At 40.6% G+C, this 18,337-nt stretch overlaps 1 pseudogene; it reads right to left on the bottom strand.

Moving 5' to 3' along the window:
• Positions 1-10,511, bottom strand: part of LOC115663690 (protein DETOXIFICATION 16-like) — a 42,684-nt pseudogene extending 32,173 nt beyond the window's left edge.
• Between the last annotated feature and the right edge of the window lie 7,826 nt (positions 10,512-18,337).

The following is an 18,337-nucleotide window of genomic DNA, read 5'->3' as shown; positions in this document are numbered from 1 at the left end:
ATAAGAATTATGAGAAAAGTTACGACAAGCTTCGATAGAGATTGGTATTTCAAGATTCTTGCATTGACTGTAACATTTGGATAAAAAAAAAAGAAAAGAAAAGAAAAGAAAAGCAAAAGGTTGAAAAGTCAAAGGAATAGAAATGAAAGAGAAAAGAAAGGGGCACGCTCTGCTCCTTAAAAAGGAAGAGAGAGCAGACCGAGAGCCCTCACCGGGAAAAGGGAAAGAGAGAATGAGAGGAAAAGAGAAGGAAGAAGAAGAAGAAGAGAAAAGAAAAGAGGGTTTTGCGCCGCGGGGATCTCGCCAAGCCGATTCGACTTCGATTAGCAACGCCCGGTACGTACTCGCGCCCCTCGTTCGTCCGATCGGAAAAGTTTTCCGATTTAGGGTTTAAATTCGGTATTTTGAGAAATTAGAGCTACGAAGTCCGATTTTTGAGTCGTTGAGCTGCGCATATATATAGAATTGATAGTTTAGGGTGCCATGGAGCCGTGAGATTTTACGGAACCTGAATTGGACTTACGGTGTACTGGATATGAATTTTTGAAGTTGGCCGCGCAAGGTGAACAGTGCGCGACCAGAGGCTCTTAGGCCAATTTTCGTCGGTTTTCGGCTCAATTTTGAGATGGCCAAGTTGGGGTTATTGTAGTGCTATGAATGGTCTTTCTATTGACTATAAGCCCGCTTGAAACGGGGTTCGGTGAAAAAAGTTATGGCGCAATCAAGTTTCGCGTTGCGGACGATTTGGATAATCGCTTTGGAGGAGCACTTTGTGGGCGTGTTTGAGTCGTTTTGGTTAGCGTCTAAGCTTAGTTTAGTCTAGTCGTTAGTGAAATGGTGTTTTACTTGGTGTTGACGTCGATTCTCGTTTAATTGATAAGATTACGAGATCTTCGGTTCGAGTGAGAGCCGTGGTGTGATTTTTGGGGATTCCAGGTGAGTAGTGTTATCTCTTCTTTGAGTTTATAAACTCATATTTTGAAAGTGATAATGATTTGAGTATCGTATGAGTTATTAAAGCATGTATGTTGCATAAAAGCCTGGATCGGGCAATTGCTACCTTTTAATATTTGAGGATGGTTTAAGAATGATTTTATGAGAGGTATTGTGAAACGATATATATGTGTCACTTTGTGAACTGGTTTATGAAATGAGTTCAAAGATGATTTAAGAATCGTTTTATGAAAAACGTTACAAAAGGTTATACTTATTGATTTATGAATCCGGTTTATGAAATGATACGAGAAATGCTTTACGAAAAAGTATTTCTATTGGATGAGCTGAGTTACGAAAGTTTGTATGATTGGTTTGTGAAATGTATTGTGGATTATTGGATTTATTGGTGTTTATTATGGATTTCTGGATTGAATTATAAGTTGCTGCTGCTCGTACTACTATGTTGAGAACCCGTTGAGGGGGGAGTATGCATACTATCAGGATATCCTTCTGGGCCGAACCGCCGGCTTATAATAGGTGGTAAACCTTGCTAAGAGGGGTAAACTTGGTCGACTTTGTCACGGCGTTAAACTTGACCATAGTTTGATGACGAGCATGAGATTGGTTGATGGATGAACCATCAACGTGTTATGTGTGATTTGAAATTAGTCAATGAAATGGACCATTGACGTGGTTTTTATAGAGATTGATCAATGGACTTGACCATTGATAGTTTGAATTGTGACGATGGATTTAAATGTGTATTTGGGACTTCTACAAAGCTTTGATGAAATGAAACAAATCGTATTTGAATTGATATGTATTTGATATCTTGAGTTTGGTTTCTGAAATTTTGGTATGGCTTTATGTATACATGCATAGTGGTTGCTCGATCTGCTTAAAAGAGATACGCACTGCTTACTGAGCTGTGGTTGCTCACCCCCCTCTTTTCCCAACCTTTCAGGTTTTTTGTTTACCAGCCAATAGAACGAGAGCGATGTCATTAGGACTCTTGGGTGGTTTGAGGTTGCGTCCTTTGGGCGAAAGGACGGCCGTGTCATTCCCCATCTTGGTAGGTTTCGGAGTGTGACATTGACAGCAGTTGTTTTTAGGATTCGGATCTATTATATATTCAATGGAAGCTATTGATGGATATTTTCCAAATAAAAGTCAGAAAATGGTTCTTATGGGAGGTTTAAAAAAGCATGTACCAATTACACAACCGGCTTTTTTTGTAGGTACACTTTCTCTTGTGGTATTCTTCGCCACCCCCCCCCCCCCCCCCCATCCCCGTGCATGTTTTTGTTCAAAGATGAAATTCTTAATGATAGTTTGTTGTATTAACCTATCTTCGTAATAATTGTTGTTCTACAGCAAGATTAATTGCATTTTATATAATTCAGATCTATTTACTTACTTTTGAGGGACATTTCAATGTTCATTTTCAAAATTACAGTGCTCAAAATTGTAGTTCCTACTGTTCAATATCTTTACGGGGAAAAAAGGTACCAAAAACAATTTTTTTTTTCGTCTATTAAGTTCATTAACAATGAATAATAATGAAAGGACTTCTTTTTTTTTCTTTTTGGAATAAGACATATCCAATTGGTGGTAATGGAAAAAACAAGATGCACCCTTTCATTATTATCACTCATTCCGGAACTAAAAATACTTTGTCTTATCCTCATGAATCAGACAATACTATGCTATTTTTCATGGTTATATTAGTGCTATTTACTTCGTTTGCTAGAGTTGTAGAAATTCCCTTTCCTTTTAATCAAGAAAGAATTCATTTGGATATTATGCAAATTGTTAAATCTGTCTATAAACCTTTTACATAAGAATTCAAATAATTATGTGGATTGGTATGAATATGTGACGAATGCAAGTTTTTCGTTAGTATAGGTTTTTCCAAAATATTTATAGTGTCTTTTTTATATAAGCCTATTTATTCATCTTTACAAAATTTGAGCTTACTCAATTTGTTTTCTAAAAGAGGTCCTAATAGAATTTTAGGGGACAAAATTATAAATGTGATATATGATTGAGATAATTGTGGTTACGTTGATGCTTTTTATACAATATCCTTAATTTAGGGTATAAGAGGACTAGCTGAACTAATTCATTTTTTTGATAGGCGAGTAATTGATGGAATTACGAATGGTTTTGGTCTCACAAGTTTCCTTTTCAGAGAAGGTATCAAATATATTGGCGCCGGTCGCATGTCTTCTTATCTCTAATTATATTTATTGTTTGTATTAATATTTTTATTAATTTATTCTTTTTGTATTTTTTTAATTTGAATTTTTTTATAAGTTCCATTTTTTTAACAAAAAAAAATAAATTCTTATTCTGTTTAATGATTAATAGATATCTTTATCTTTCTTAAGTTTTTCAAACCATAACAAAAATGGATCTTCTTTAAATATTTCTAACTTCGAATTCTCTTTAGTTTTATTCCCATCCATACAAGAAGTTTTATAAGCATGGCTATTTTTATAGAATGTCTCTTGAAAGTTGAATTCATCCCTTGTTTTTTCCTTTCCATTCACTCAGATCTCTTCCCTTTCTTCGATTTTTATGGCCTTTTCTTTCGAAGAAAGGGAAGGAGAAGGATCTTCATCGGTGAATCCCTCTTGTTCCTGTTCAGTCCACTTCATTTTGAAAATTGTTTCTATTTCTACAACCAATTCTTTTTCGCTTTCCCCCCTTTCTTCTTTTTCGAGGTTTATTTAAATTTTTTAGTAATAATGGGTGACGGAATTCCGCCTAAATAGTAAACACAAGTAATACATAAGAGATTTTAGCCAAAAAAAAAGTAATACATAAGAGAATACTAGAGATTCGAGCCATAGAATTTCAAAAAACAGTTTCCCAAGATCAAGGTAAAAGAATGTAAGGCGCATAATCTAGATTAACAATGATACCTTTTCATGTTTGTGTCGAGCTAATGTTTTTATTTAACTATCATAACTATAGCCCGCTGATGAATCAGATGAATGATATCACTAAAATCAATTTTCGTGAATTCCTTAGCGTCCTTTGTTAAGCAAAACTGAACTAGGAGAAGCATAAAGCTTGAGAAGGCTGGGAATCCCATGAAAGGCCTCCTTCGAGAAACCAGTCCAAGTTACAAGACGATGAAATCCTGACATATGATGCCAGTAACAGCCCATTTATCTGGTACGAGATAGTATTCGCCAAAGCAGTGCCTTCATTTCCGAGTCCGGACTTGAACACCAGAAACCACCGACATCAGAAAATGTGCATCAATGTAGGCTTCCTTTATTTTGCAGAAAATAAATGATTTGGAAATTATATTCAAAAAAATTATTTCTTATATCGCTTGAAATAATTAGCCAATGAGATATGTTTTCATATCGACAAAACTTTAACCAAGTTACGAGATGGTGAAATCCTGACATATAATGCCAGTAACAACCCATTTATCTAGTACGAGATAGTATTCACCAAAGTAGTGCCTTCGTTTCTGAGTCCGGACTTGAACACCAGAAACCATCGGCATATGAAAATGTGCAGTAATGTTGGCTCCCTTTGTTTCGCAGAAAATAAATGATTTAGAAAATATTTTTCAAAAAATGATTTCTTATATTGCTTGAAATAATTAACCAATGAGATATGTTTTCACATCGACAAAAATTTAACATTTTCATGGATGTTGAAAATATTTTTTGTTCGTTCAATTTTGTAAGCGATATAAGCAATTATTGTTTGGAAAATATTTTCAAAATCATCTATTTTCGTGAAAGAAATGGAGCCATACTAATTGCTGAACTAAACATCATTGGGACGACATTGTTCAGTGTCTGCGGGAACCTGACACGGCGTTGAAGGAGCGCATATGCACAAATGCTAGGGATCATGAAGCGGGCATATGTCCCTGCCTCCATCGGTATATCCGGATCTTGCTTGAAGAAGATAAGAATTTTGCCTGCGTTGGCTGACATGATCACTGACAGAATGCTAGCTAATAGGGGAACAATTATGGCCCTCTGCATGTGGATAATGAGCATGTAGTAATGCTTAACTCCATAGGACTGACCGCATAATGTATCCAATGCACTTGCCATTCCTATATGTTAGAATGATGAAATAATACATAAGGACTAATTCACAATCATCTGTGAAGTCATGTTTGGAACAATTTCTACACATCGTAAGATGAAATTTTAGAAATTTGTAGATATATCCTAAGAATCCACTTCACGCCATGCTTGAAAAGAAAATGGCATCAATTGCAATATTGGATTTGGGGCGGGGGAACTATCCCTGTCTCCTGTCCCAAACAATCATATTGAAATGCGCATGACAAATTTACTATTTCTTGACGAACACCCACTCCACATCTAGCTATTAAGAGATGACATGTTTAGCAGATCAATCTTGTCAAACTACAAGAATCCTGAAGGAGCTAAGGTTGCTAGCAATACATTGTTATCCCATTTCTAACAGCTTTTTGGGAATAAAAAAATGGTATTCTCTCACTTGGAAATCAGAGCCAGATTATGTCAAGAGCTTGGATACTTACGGCCCGTTTGGCAAGTTACTAAATAGTGAAAATTTCTGTTCTTTTGTTCTCAGAATCAGTTTGGAAAAAGAAATCCGTTTGTTAAAATTTTAGTGTCCGGGCACAAATTTGAAAAAAATTGTTTCCCGAATCAGTTTTGGAACAGAATCAAAAAGCAAAACAAAGTAACTTATTGATTCTGGAAACAATTTTTCCATTTCTGATTCTTCTTGGTTTTCTTCTTCCACTTAGTTTGTTGTTCTTCGCCTGCCGACGGCCACCGACCACAGGCTAGGGCCAGCGAGGGCGTCGCGGCCCTCGCCGATGGCCGGCGAGGGTCCCCCTCAATGCCTGGGTGAGGGCGGCTCGCAGCACCAACGGCGAGGTCTCGCCCAACCATGGCGAGGCCAACCTCGTCGTATCAACCTAGGCGAGGGAGATGGGTTGCGACGGTGAGGTCGGCCTCGCTAGATCTGGGTGAGGTCGAACCTTGCCCAGCCAAGGCGAGGCCAACATCGCCGTCGTGATCTGCGTGGCGGGTGGTGAGGACCGCGACGCCCTCATCGGCCCTAGCCTGTGGCTGATCGCCGGTGCGGTCGACCGGCCATGACCAAAGAAAGGAAGGGAAAGAAAGAAAAAAAAGAAAAAAAAAAGAAAGAAATATTAAAAAATTTAAAATATTATTAATAAAAAGAAATTTTGTATAGTTATTGAACACATTTCTGCTCCTTTTCTATTCTAAGATTAAAAATTTTGGACAGTTACCAAGCGCCTTCAAATACTTACAAATTTTTTCCGGGTACGGAATAAAAAAAAATCATTTCTGAGTAGAATCAGTTTCCGGGTACAGAATCGTTGCCTTGCGCACCCCTAAAGACTTGGTGTGATTCGACTTTCAATGCTAAATTCTTTGATTGCCGTGACTCAGTCAGTGAAAGGAATGGCTTATCCTTTATTTTCAACTAGTTTGATTGGAAAGTACACACTGCTTCTTGTTTCGTTTGAATTATGAAATAAACATTCTTTGACTAGTGGAAATAAATTGAATATTATCCATTCCATAGTCAATGGCCATCGGATACTGATGTGTAGCTTAAAAATTAACCAGAGAGTATCTTTTGTGATCACTTAACTTTTGCCTTTGTTTTAAAACGTGTCACTTGAATTTCCAGATTTATCAATTAGGTCACATAATTTAATTTAATTTTGGTTTCAATCCAGTTGATCAATCTAATTCTGGATCAGTGATCCATTGAAAATCTAACTGGACAGAAACTTGAATCGCTGTTAAGTGACTTGATGAACTAAAGTTTAGTGACCTGTCGTTTCAAAACTAAACCCAGTTATTCGATCATCAAATACAATTTCGGCACATCCTCTCTTGCATGCAATTTAATAGACGATTCTGCTGCTCCGAGTGTGTAAAATCAAAATCATTTTCCGTGCTCATAAGTTCATGAAAGTGTTGGTAACATATAAAAATTTTGAAATTTTTTTCTTTTAAATAAAATATTGGCCTACAGCTTCACCTCTAAACATGCGAAGTTATTCCGTGATCAAGATGACCACAATTATAAACAAACTAGATCATTTAAAAACTCTAAGTTGCATGAGATCAATCCTTTGAACAATTAGAGATTCAACTCTATTAGAGTTGAAAGATTTTTATGAGTTATGACCCTCACTTCACCTCCAAAACTAGTGAAATTCTTCTATAATGAAACGGAACACAATAATCAACAAATTACCTGATTTAAAATTTTTAACTTTTGCAATATTACTCGTGAAGAATTTGAAGCTTAACATTTCTTTCATTTTAAAGTTCTTTTCAGAATGTTGGAGTCTCTGATTGATAAGTTAAAATGCTATAATGGTACATTATTTCTGAAAACAAGTACGCCAAAATCAACAGCGATTCTTGTTATGTGACCCAATGGCCCAGAGATCCATGTGGAAATTAGAAAAAGGTAACATCTCTTGATAGAGTCAGTAACAATTGATCTGATGGATTGATCATGGAGAATTCTGCCTTAAGCATAAGGTTTCGATGCTTCTCGTAACTTCTTGAGATTCGATTGTGACTCGTGTGAAAGCAATATTTTGTGATCTCCTAATCTGGGCATGTATAGCGGACCTTTGACCAGACTTAGGTCCTGGACGAGCGAAGTAGTCTGATGCCTAAAGTTCGCCCCGAAAGAGTGGGAAGAGGATGATTCTCGCAAACACCAAAGAGGAGAAGTTCAAACTGATAAGATTGTCTTGATACTTCCTGGAGACTTATTTATGTCAGACTTCAGTTTAGAAGGTCGGAGAAGAACAGCTATACTTTGAGATGGTCTCTAGTAACTATTACAGGGGACTTATTCATGTCCTACTAATTGATCAAGAATAAAGAAGACAAAGTACGATCTGCCGACACGGGTACTCCCCACAAGTCTAGGATGTCAAGAACAAAATTATGCTAAAGAAAACACAAGTGGTGGACTGTGCACCAAACTCTTCCTAAATCCTAAACACAAGTAAGGTTGAGACTGCGACATTAGATCCTCATAAAGAGATTTCTGAGATCTTGCTGTATACCCATTTTGCATTTGTTTCAGACTTTTGGCAGAAGTTCCACATGTGGCTTTCCTCATGGGCGGCAGCATGAGATCCAGAGGGATAAGTACATCTTATTTCATCAATTCGCACTAGGTTTCAACACCAGGAACCGGAGGGTCCGTAGTCTACCATCCGATTCCAATGGCAATATTTCTTCACCGTAGCTTTTTGATAACAATCCAGCGGCAGGACTCCCGGCGCTATGTACTCTGTCAGTGGCTTTCTTTGCCTGCAACGATGCCAAACGTCAAGTACCAACCATAGATCAAATAATACTTTACACGGTGAAAACGTTCGATTTATCGATTCGCTATAAATTACCTCTTTCTTCCAGTTGGTACATCCTGTTAGGACTGCAAGTAACAATCCTTGCGCAAAGAGTGCAACTATAATCCCGGTCCAGAGGCCCTGCAGCTCAATAAGAAGAACAAGAACATTGGACTGACTCCTAGTTACGATGAAAGCAAAGGACGAATTGCATTAGAATGGTAGGGTAACTGTGATTTACCGTTCCACCAATGTGACACAGAAAGCTAGGAATATGGCGACCGGCATACCCAATAGATAGTTGGCACCCAAATTGATGAAAGCTGCATCCTTTTGCCATCCACATCCTCTTGCAGTGCCTGAAAAAACTGTATCTTGTAGCATCAAAACAGTTGAAGTACAGGTCGGTTTTGACTTTAACATATTTGAGATTTGACTCATTCTCCGTCTTCCCTCCGTAATTATCAGGAAGAGTAGTCAATGTTAAACTAGGTCAGATGCGCCATTAAACTGCAATAATAAGCAAAGTATACCTGAAAACACGGACTGAATGCCACCAAGAAAATGGGAAGTTGCGATTAGTACCGGCATATCTCCCACATAGTTCACGACTTCTTCTGTGCTATAGAGGTAGCCCCATGCCCATCGACTGAAGATCATGAGAGTACCAGCAAGCAAGCCTTCCATGGCAACCATCATTAAGGAAACATAAATTGCCAAACGAGCTGCTCGTGGTCTTCCAGCACCCAATTCATTTGAAACTCTCGTGCTACCAAAATAAGGCCAAGAAAGTGTGAGACTGTACTATAGCTGCTGCTTTGCAAGATCTACTGAAGTAAATAAGGCTTAACCAGTTAGGATTACATTATTGAACCACTGAGTCCTAGAGGTATCATGCAAACCAAGGAGCTGGTGTTGAGGCTGAAACAAGCAGAAGATACTAATTTTACATTGTTTAAAAATGATAGCAACTGGTGCCAAGAGCTAAGCAATTTTGTTTGCTTCTCGTTGATACAAAGTACAGATGCACCTGATTGAGAGGACCGACGTTTCAAGTTTTGGGTTGGGAAGAAGTCCTGATAATAACCATCATTTCGAATGACCAAATCTAATAGGAGAACGATCATGGCCCTCTGCTTGTGGATACCAAGCTTGTGGTATTGCTTAACCCCATAAGACTGACCGCAAAATGTATCCAATGCACTTGCCATTCCTATCTGTTATGGACCAAGAATCTATCAGATGGTGCAATTCTTAGATGTCATAAAATGAAACTGAAGAAGTTTGTCACTATATCCTAGGAACCCGAATGAGGCTTGCTTGGAGCATCATGAGTGTTTTGCCATAGTTCACTCAACCTATATCCAGTGGAAGAATCTGAACAAAATAATTGTTTTATCTATTTCATTTTCGGACTGTGGTCCCCAATAATCTTCTTTAAGTGCAGTTAACAAATATCCTAATATGTGACAAACACCAACATTGAGTTTCCAATCTCAGCATTGCTAAACCTAGCTAGAGGGGAGAAAGGGACACATTTGGCGCACTGTGCTTATTGAGAGATAACATGTCATTAGATCAATCTTTGTCAAACTGCAATAATCTAATAAAGAGCTAAGGTTTAGATAAGCGATCTATTCATGGTGATTGGAAAGCCAGAGAGCACGCAGTCTTAATTGATCCAACAATTGCTAGACTCTCTTTATTCAACAGGAAAAAGAACTCCTATAATCATGTCAATAATAGAAGTGGCACAATACATCTTTCAAGATAAATAACATCCTGGAAGAAAACTTTCATAGAAGTGACATAGTATGGTGCTACTTTCAGATTCTTAAAATCTTTAGTCTCTTTGTTCGTTTATCTCAAGATTAAAACAGGACGAATTGTGGTATCTTACCAACATGCTAAAGCCAGTCATGGAAGCGAAGGACGTGGCCATGGAAGCACCGGAAAGTGCCAGCTCTCCAAGATGACCCAGAAACGTCACCGAGATCACCTGCCAACAATATATCATCAGGTTCACCAATACCAATGGCCCGGCCAATGACAGTTGTTGCTTGATTTCCAAGAAAATCTCGTCTTTCTTGAATCCATTCCCTGATGTGGACGACTTCTTCTCCTAGGAAACTGCTAACAGCGGTGACTCCAAATGCTGTTTCTGTTCTTCCACGTCCATTTGATTGGTTCTTCTGTGCTTTTGGGCAGAGTGAGCGAAGCAGAGGGAAAAAACAGGGCAATTGCTTTAGATATCCTAGAGATTCTCGCGGCAGAAATGACGAAATTGACCGCCCACGTTTCTTTCTTTGACGGTTAAGTTTTTCTGCTCACATGCTTGGTGAAGTACAATTAGGCAGAGTTTTGTCGAGTTAGATTTCTTTTGGGTGTCTCTTTATCTGCTTGAGAGCTTCTGAGGTGTTAAATGCAAATAAAGGGAACAGACACAACCAGAAGATCCCACCAAATGAGACGAAGCTTGTTTCCCCTTCACTATTATGATTGGAAAATTAGCATTCCTTTTTGTTTTGCTTGAACTAGAAAATCAACATCCTCGTAGATAGAATATCACTCACACAGTAATTGTCGATGTCGACTCACCATATTTGGTTGCTCGCTGAACTTTGCTTTTACTTGAAAGAGGTCGATGCATAAGTCGAACTTTCTAGTTATATCACTAAAAACCAATATTAAGCTTTGATTTTCGATCTTCAATTAAGTAACGCTCCCTTTTCCTTGGCCTCGCCAAAATTTCCTTGTGTCGCAGATGTGGCACAAGTGTGTCGCGCATGTTCCATACACATATTCTTTTTTTCTTTGAAAATTCAATTATAGTAATTCTGCTTTGTTCAATTTCATGTCAAGTATAATTACTCTAAATACTCTCACAAAGTCAACTATTGTTTACCACATACCCCCAACCTTATAATCATTTAACTAACCGCCCCTCGTTGCTATCTACATCATGTCACCGTCTACTCCATTGATCCTTTGCATCTCTATCTCCCTCGCCACAGACCTACACTTGGTGTATTTACCAAAAAACTATCCCATCTCCTCCACCGTTCACCCCTCTGTTTCTAACGTCATTGTGTAGAAAAATTCCCCGCGACGCTCATGATCTATGCAAACAAGTAGAAGGCCCCATCAATGGTGGTCGCATTGTACAGCGATAAGACATCATATATAATACTCCACTCACCATCCCATTCACCTCCACTCCGATTACACACCCCTCCGCACGTAGCTTTTGCGGGAAGATCCCTGAGCTGTACACCCATGTGATCAGCCCATCCTGATAGAGAGGAATCCTATGTAGTACAACACCGAGGCAATACATATGGCCACTGCCCATATGAGTTTCATGTGGTTATGGTCGTTGATGTGAGGCACATTCTGAGGGAGGCGAGTGAGAAGATCGTCCCGTCGACACTGTTCAGCAGCAACGGCTACCGCCCAACCTATGTCGAGGAAGGTGGTGATGAGGAAGAGCACTCTCTTTTCGAAGCCGACTGCAATGGCGCAAGGAACTTTTTGTTGTAGGAGGTCATGTTGGCCTTCTCGAAAATGCAAGCGCCGTAGAGGATGATAGCATCGATACCAAGGGACCTACTGAAAGATGTGGATTCAAACAAAGTAAATAAGGATGCGGCGGACAAACAAGGTCATATGGAGGATAAGATCCTGCCACACACCGTCCCCAGTGGTCTGCTTGGTTACTTTGACAATGTCGTCATTGCACTCCTCAGGGATTTTGTTAATGCGTCATCTATGCAAACTACTCAATCCATCTTTCTAGAGTTTGGAGAAATGTCCCTTTATTAAAACACCTGATGAGTGCAACGACGACGTTGTCAAGGTCACCAAACAGAGCATCAAGGAGGGTGTATGGCGGGAGCTCCTCCTCCACCCAACCCTGTCCATTCGCCACAGCCTTGTCTATGACGTTGGGATCCAATTCTTCTAAAATGCCTCTGGCATCGATGCCGTCGTTCTCTATAGCCCTCGCATTTTCGAGAAAGCCAACATTACTTCCTTCAACAAAAAGCTCCTCACGTTAAAATCATTGTAGTCGGCTTCATAAAGACAATGATCATCCTCATTGCAATCTTCAACCTCGACCGGGTGGGGAGCCGACTATTGTTGAGAAGCAGTGCCGGTGGGAGGATCTTCTTGCTGGCCTCTCTCGGAATATAAGCTCATGTGAGCATGGCCATGTGCATTGTCTCAGTGTTGTCCTACGTGATCTTCTTCTAGATTGGGATGGGGCCAATCATATTTGTGTATAGCTCAAAGATCTTCTTGCTAAGTCTGCGTCTGCAGGGTACGCAATCGACGTTGCCTTGAACCGAGTGGTGAGTGGAGTGTTATCAATGACGTCCTTATCAATTTATAAGGTGATTGCCATAGACCGGGCCTTCTCTTGTTCACGGTGATTGCGAGCATCATGTAGGTGTTCTTCTACATGATAATGTCGGAAACGGCAGGGGCGGACGTGGTAGGAGATGGGTCAGTTTTTTGGTAAATACACAAGTGGAGGTCTGTGGCGAGGGAGATAGAGCTGCAAAGGAACAATGGGATCCACGGTGATGGGTGGAGGCAGTTGCGAGTGACAATTAGGGAAATAATTATAAGGTAATGGGTATCTAGTAAAAATGGCTGGCTTTGTAAGGTATTTACAGTATTTATACACAATATGAATAGAGTAATCTATGCTAATGTGGATGAGGACAAAAAAGAATTATAATGATGAATTTTCAATGAGGATAAGTAGACAAAAATTTCTTAGGAAATTCAATTTCTTTTTGAATAAGAAGTTTCTCGGTAAAGCAGCTCAGACCATGAACTCATACTTCGCTTGATTTCCCTTTGCCTCTTTCATTTATTCTTTCTTTCCAACATCCAACAGAGACATGATCATATCTTTGCATTGTTCATCATTCACCTAGCTTCAAAATCATAACATCATACAAAATCTTCATCAACCAGGGAACTCATTAAAGCCATAATCCATATTGTATTCATCACATTTGTAATGAAACATGTTCAAATCACAAACAGGAACTCAATGGCAGATAATCTTGAGGGAACCAATAGTTAAGACTTCTCATCTTTGTTTCTCCAAGAAAAGAGTATAGAGAGGTACTAATCTTGGAGATGCAGATGTTGATTTCAAAGGATGATCAAACTAAGTAGTTGATGTCTTGGAGGTGTCATTTCTGGTGATTGACGTTGGCGAAGAAGAAACGAGCAGGAGCCAAGCTCTTCGAAGTCTCTGACAAGAAAAAACAGTAAAACAGAGGAACAATCAGTGGGACTCTGGAGCGGCGAATGGTGACAATCAGCGGTGGCTTTCGGTGTTAGGGGGGTGATAGAGAAGGAAGATTGGTGAAGAAGCTTCTGGTAGTTCAGGAAAAGACCGAGGATCAATGCTATTGAGTGAATAGAAAAATGACAGTCAGAGAATGAGAGAGAACTTAGCTTTAATCATGTTGCCGTAATCCAATTGCTCGATGGAGAAGTTTCGACTGAATGTAACCAAAATCAAGATTGATCGAAGCTGAAATCGCGGAGCTAAAGGCACGATATAGAGAGAGCTTTGCTGTGGCGGGAACTAGAGATCTTCGTCTGAAAGCAGGACGAAGACATTAGAGGACGGAGACGGCAGAAAGGACAAATCAACGGGAATGAAGCTCTGGCTAGAGACCAACAGGATAGGGTCATCCTCACTAGATATTTTGACTTTCCCTGTGACACTGGTCTCTCTCTTATCACTTAATACCAATCGATAGCAATTTAGTATCATTTCATTCCGGTGGGTTCAACGTTGTTGTAGCTTCTATCCAGTACTTTGTCCCATTGAAACAAACTGGTTCGAGTCCTTTAGATATCAGTAGGTAGTGCAGATTTTAATATGGTCATCGCTTAGCAAACTATCTCGCTACTGACGATGAATGGCACTCGAATAAGTGCGAGACTCATGCTAAGATGATTGACCTATACAACCACTTTAACAAGCAGACAACATATTAATGCCTATGTAACGTTTTCTGGTCATATTGTTTATTAAAGAGCTTGATATGGCATGGTGACCTCTTTTTGGAAGCTCTAGCAATCTTGTTCATGGTCAGTGCTTATGGGATTACAGTCATTAATAAGTTGGTTGACGTTGAGTGCATGACTCTTTCAACCAGCATAACCAAAGCTGATAATCATCCCAAATCTAACATTACCATCTACCAAAAATATAAAGCGCTAACCAAGACCTCCAAATCGTAAAAATCAAGTGAAAACAGTGACATATCTCTTGGATAGCTTGTTTGGCGCACCACCGATGACCTTGGCGACGCAGAGGAGGGCGAGCTCGGCCTTGAGCTCACAGAAAAACTCACGTTCACAGCAACAGTGATAGTGGTGACAAGCTTGGTGATGATCCCAGCCCAATCCTATTCATAAATATAAGAGCAGCGATGATAGCGGAGAGAAGCAATTTACCAGAAAGCGATTTACATGAATCACCTGGTCATGATGCGGAAGATGAATACGGACGTCGATCGACAATTCGATTGCCTTAGTTCTGACAAAACTGAGGAAATTGGTGAACCAATCTCAAGCAGGTCACAAACGATGGAACACCGGGCCAAGGCGCCCTCATAATCTTGTCCAAATCTCGAATCGACGAGGATCCTGGCCATGTGCGCTTCTCTTAAAAGCGTGAACTCTCAAAAACCCATCTCGCCAATTCTGTCTTCCTCTTCTCAAGAACCATGGGGCTAAGGATTCGAGTGAAATTTGAAAAGAAAATTGTGATCTTCAAGAATCCCACTATAACAAAGACAGGTGGCTGTAGAGATGAGTTTATGCTTCAAAAATTAAAAGCCCAAATAATACATCTTCTTGCGACAACTTGCGAGCCAACATGCAAGATTTCCCAAGATCCACAATCCAAAGTCCACTCACCTTTGCTAACCGATTTTTTTCAAAAGAGAAGTTCCCATCCAAAAAGGCAGGTAAGGACGTGGCCGCACACAAAGCAGGTAAGGACGCCGTGCTCCTCGCTGGACCTTCTGGGCGTGAGGGCGGGGGCTCGTCAGGATCAGCTTGGGTGATGTCTCGCTACAGGGGCACCAGGAGGGAGCAACGACGGCAAAAGATCGCAGGAGATGTCGGGAAAGCTTCTGAGTTCGTCAGACGGTCGCTGGAACTCGCAGCAGGAGGCAATGCAGGAATCTCATTGCGGCAGGGCTCGCTGAACATGGTGTGAGCGTCGGCGGAGCGCGATGGCCTGCCGTGGCAGTGGGATTGCTCATTAGAGTTGAACATAATTGAGAACAGTTGCAAACCATCGAAGAAAAAGGATAAAGATTCGGTTGAAAGGAAAATCTGAGCGGCTTCATCCGTTCCTTTCGTGTTATTTTCAAATGTCAAACCCACGATCGGTTCTTGACCTGGATTAATCTTGGTTTCTTTTGAATTCAAATCAAAGTCACTTGAGATAACCACTTGGACTCTTGAGCGAATGTTCCCCATCAGATTTGCTCTATCCCTTCTGTTCTCACCTCACCAAGATTTACGGCCACAAGTGTTATCGCTTCATCTTTTGAATTCGTGAGCTTGCGATGGCCGTCTATCTATAGGAAATGATCCTATGTGCGACAGTCTGTGGTAACGTCATGGAGAGGCCATGAGATTTGCATGTTCTAGATGAGATGCGAATTGTCAACTATGCAAATGATATTTTTGTTTAGGGGTCTGGTTCGATTCCTAATTTTCTTATGCAATAAAGGACTAAATGAATTATCCAAAATTTAGATATCAACATATTTGGCCAATGATCATTAGCTTATCTATTGTACTTTCCTTAAACATCTATCTTTTATTAAGTTCATAATTTCTAAAAAAAATGAATAAAAGGAAACTATCTCAAAAATGTTCTTGAATGCTATAGTTAGTTTCTAACAGATCTTTCTTCAATCATATTATATTTTATCTATATGAACCTAATTTACTTAACTAAGAATGATGGATCCTCGCGAACCGATTCAGTCCCGAAATAGCCACAAAAACAGCCCCTAAAATGCCTAAATCGAGTCCTAAACGGGCCTAGAAATACCCGAGGTCCTAAATGACATTTGGGGAAAACACTTACCTAAAAAGCGAGACAGAACGGAGCTGGAACGGTGCGGAACAAAACAGCAGCAGCAGCAGCAGCGGCGTCGCCGGCGTACGGACGGCCGTACGGACACCCGTACGGACACTGTACGGATCCGTACGGACGGCGACGTATGCCGACGTACGGCGAGGCTGGACGTCGTGGCGGCAGCGGCTCGGTCGTTCGAGCTCCGGTGCGGCGGCGATCGGCCTCCAAGCGGCGGTTCTCGGCTTTCCTTTTGCCGAACAGGGAAAAAGAGGGAGAGAAAGACAAGATGGGGCGGTGGTGGCTGGACAAGGCAGCAGCAGCGACGACGGCGGTCGGCGTGGCTCCGACGAGCTCCGGCGAGGACGGCCAAGGAAGAAGGAAAACAGAGGAGGAGGAAGAATCGTGGGGGAGGGGCTGCTGTGGGTGGTCCGGCCGAATGGGGCTGGGAGGAGAGAGAGAGAGAGGGTCAGCTGGTCAAATATGACAGCCCAAGTGCCACGTGTCGCGATCCTACGAACTTTGACCATTTTACCCTTGATCCGACGGCCCTTATTTGTCCAAATCCAATAATTGAGGGGTAAAAGTGTCCAAGGCCCAATAATGCAGCTGAAAAACCATTAATAATAATCCCAAATAATTACCCAAAAATCCGGAACTGAAACGGGCCCAAGGGCAAAATTGTCATTTTTCCGGTCCCGGGGCGAAATTCCAATTTTTATCCCAATCAACCCCAAATATGGCGTCGGAATCATAATATGGCGTCGGAATCGCGAAAATAGCTTCTTAAGCCCTCGAAAATTGACTGCAAAGTCCTGAGAATAAAATAATATTATTTTTCACTTCCGAGCCAAAATTCCAGTTTTTGACCGAAACAACTCTAAATGCACGTGGCCACCCCAAAATGACACTAGCCTCGAAAAATAACCTCAAACGACCTCAAAATCCAACATTGGTGTCCACAGGGGCAAAACCGTAATTTTTCTGGCCCCGAACCGAAATCCATTTTTTTGCAGAAATGGGTGGCCCCAAAGTTGGCCAAGCCAAAAATGTCATCGGCCGCTCAAAATTGTCACTTTCAAAATTCTCGATTCCCGGGCCCGAATTCCAAGAAATGACTAAAATTGAACAATCGCGACTTTAGCTTATCTCTGGCTAACGGGTGGCTCTCTGGAATTACGCGCTCTCGACCCGTGACCGACACTAAGTCAAATCACGTTTAAGTTACTCTACCCAGGACGACCTCGGTTGTCATATAATTGCGAGGGTCTATCACTAGTTCCCTTCAGACACGATCAATCAGATAGACCGGTTTCGGTTGGCTCAAAACATTCCCTCGTTAATTCATATGGTCGAAGATTGAACCCAGGTCAAGTTCTTTGGTCGTGCGAACTCAATCCCGTAACGGCCCTACCCCTAAGGTTAGCATCCCGTGAATGCGCATTTCCGGGTGAGACCTCACTATAGTGCATTGGTCAAATTCATTTCTTAAATCCCGGGAAAAGGATCGAAAATTCAGACTGTTACACTAGGGCTGCCACTGGCCCAGTCTATGCAGTTCGAAAGTAAGAAGATTTCTGATAGTAAACATGTATGTCTTAAGTGGTGGACCTTTGGATTGTTTTCCTTTGATTTATTTTCGTTTTATCCCTTCCAATGATTTTTAAGTTGAACATCAGCAAAGTAAGCCTTGCACAAAGGGGGCTTAGCTGTATAAATGCTTTTACGACATTGCGATATGTCCTCTATTGCTTTTTGTATGGAAGATATCTCTTTTCAATATGGAGTCCTAATTAGCTAGTTTTTGCCTCCTCCACTATTATATTGTTTTAAGTTTCTTTCCTAGATTAATGAGGTTTGCTATTGGTGTT

Source organism: Syzygium oleosum, unplaced genomic scaffold, assembly GCF_021117445.2.
Source record: "Syzygium oleosum isolate NSW1041296 unplaced genomic scaffold, Sole_v2.1 Sole_v2.04, whole genome shotgun sequence".
Classification (NCBI taxonomy): domain Eukaryota; kingdom Viridiplantae; phylum Streptophyta; class Magnoliopsida; order Myrtales; family Myrtaceae; genus Syzygium; species Syzygium oleosum.
The sequence above is the reverse complement of the archived record's forward strand: the minus strand, read 5'-3'. Positions and strand labels throughout refer to the sequence as shown.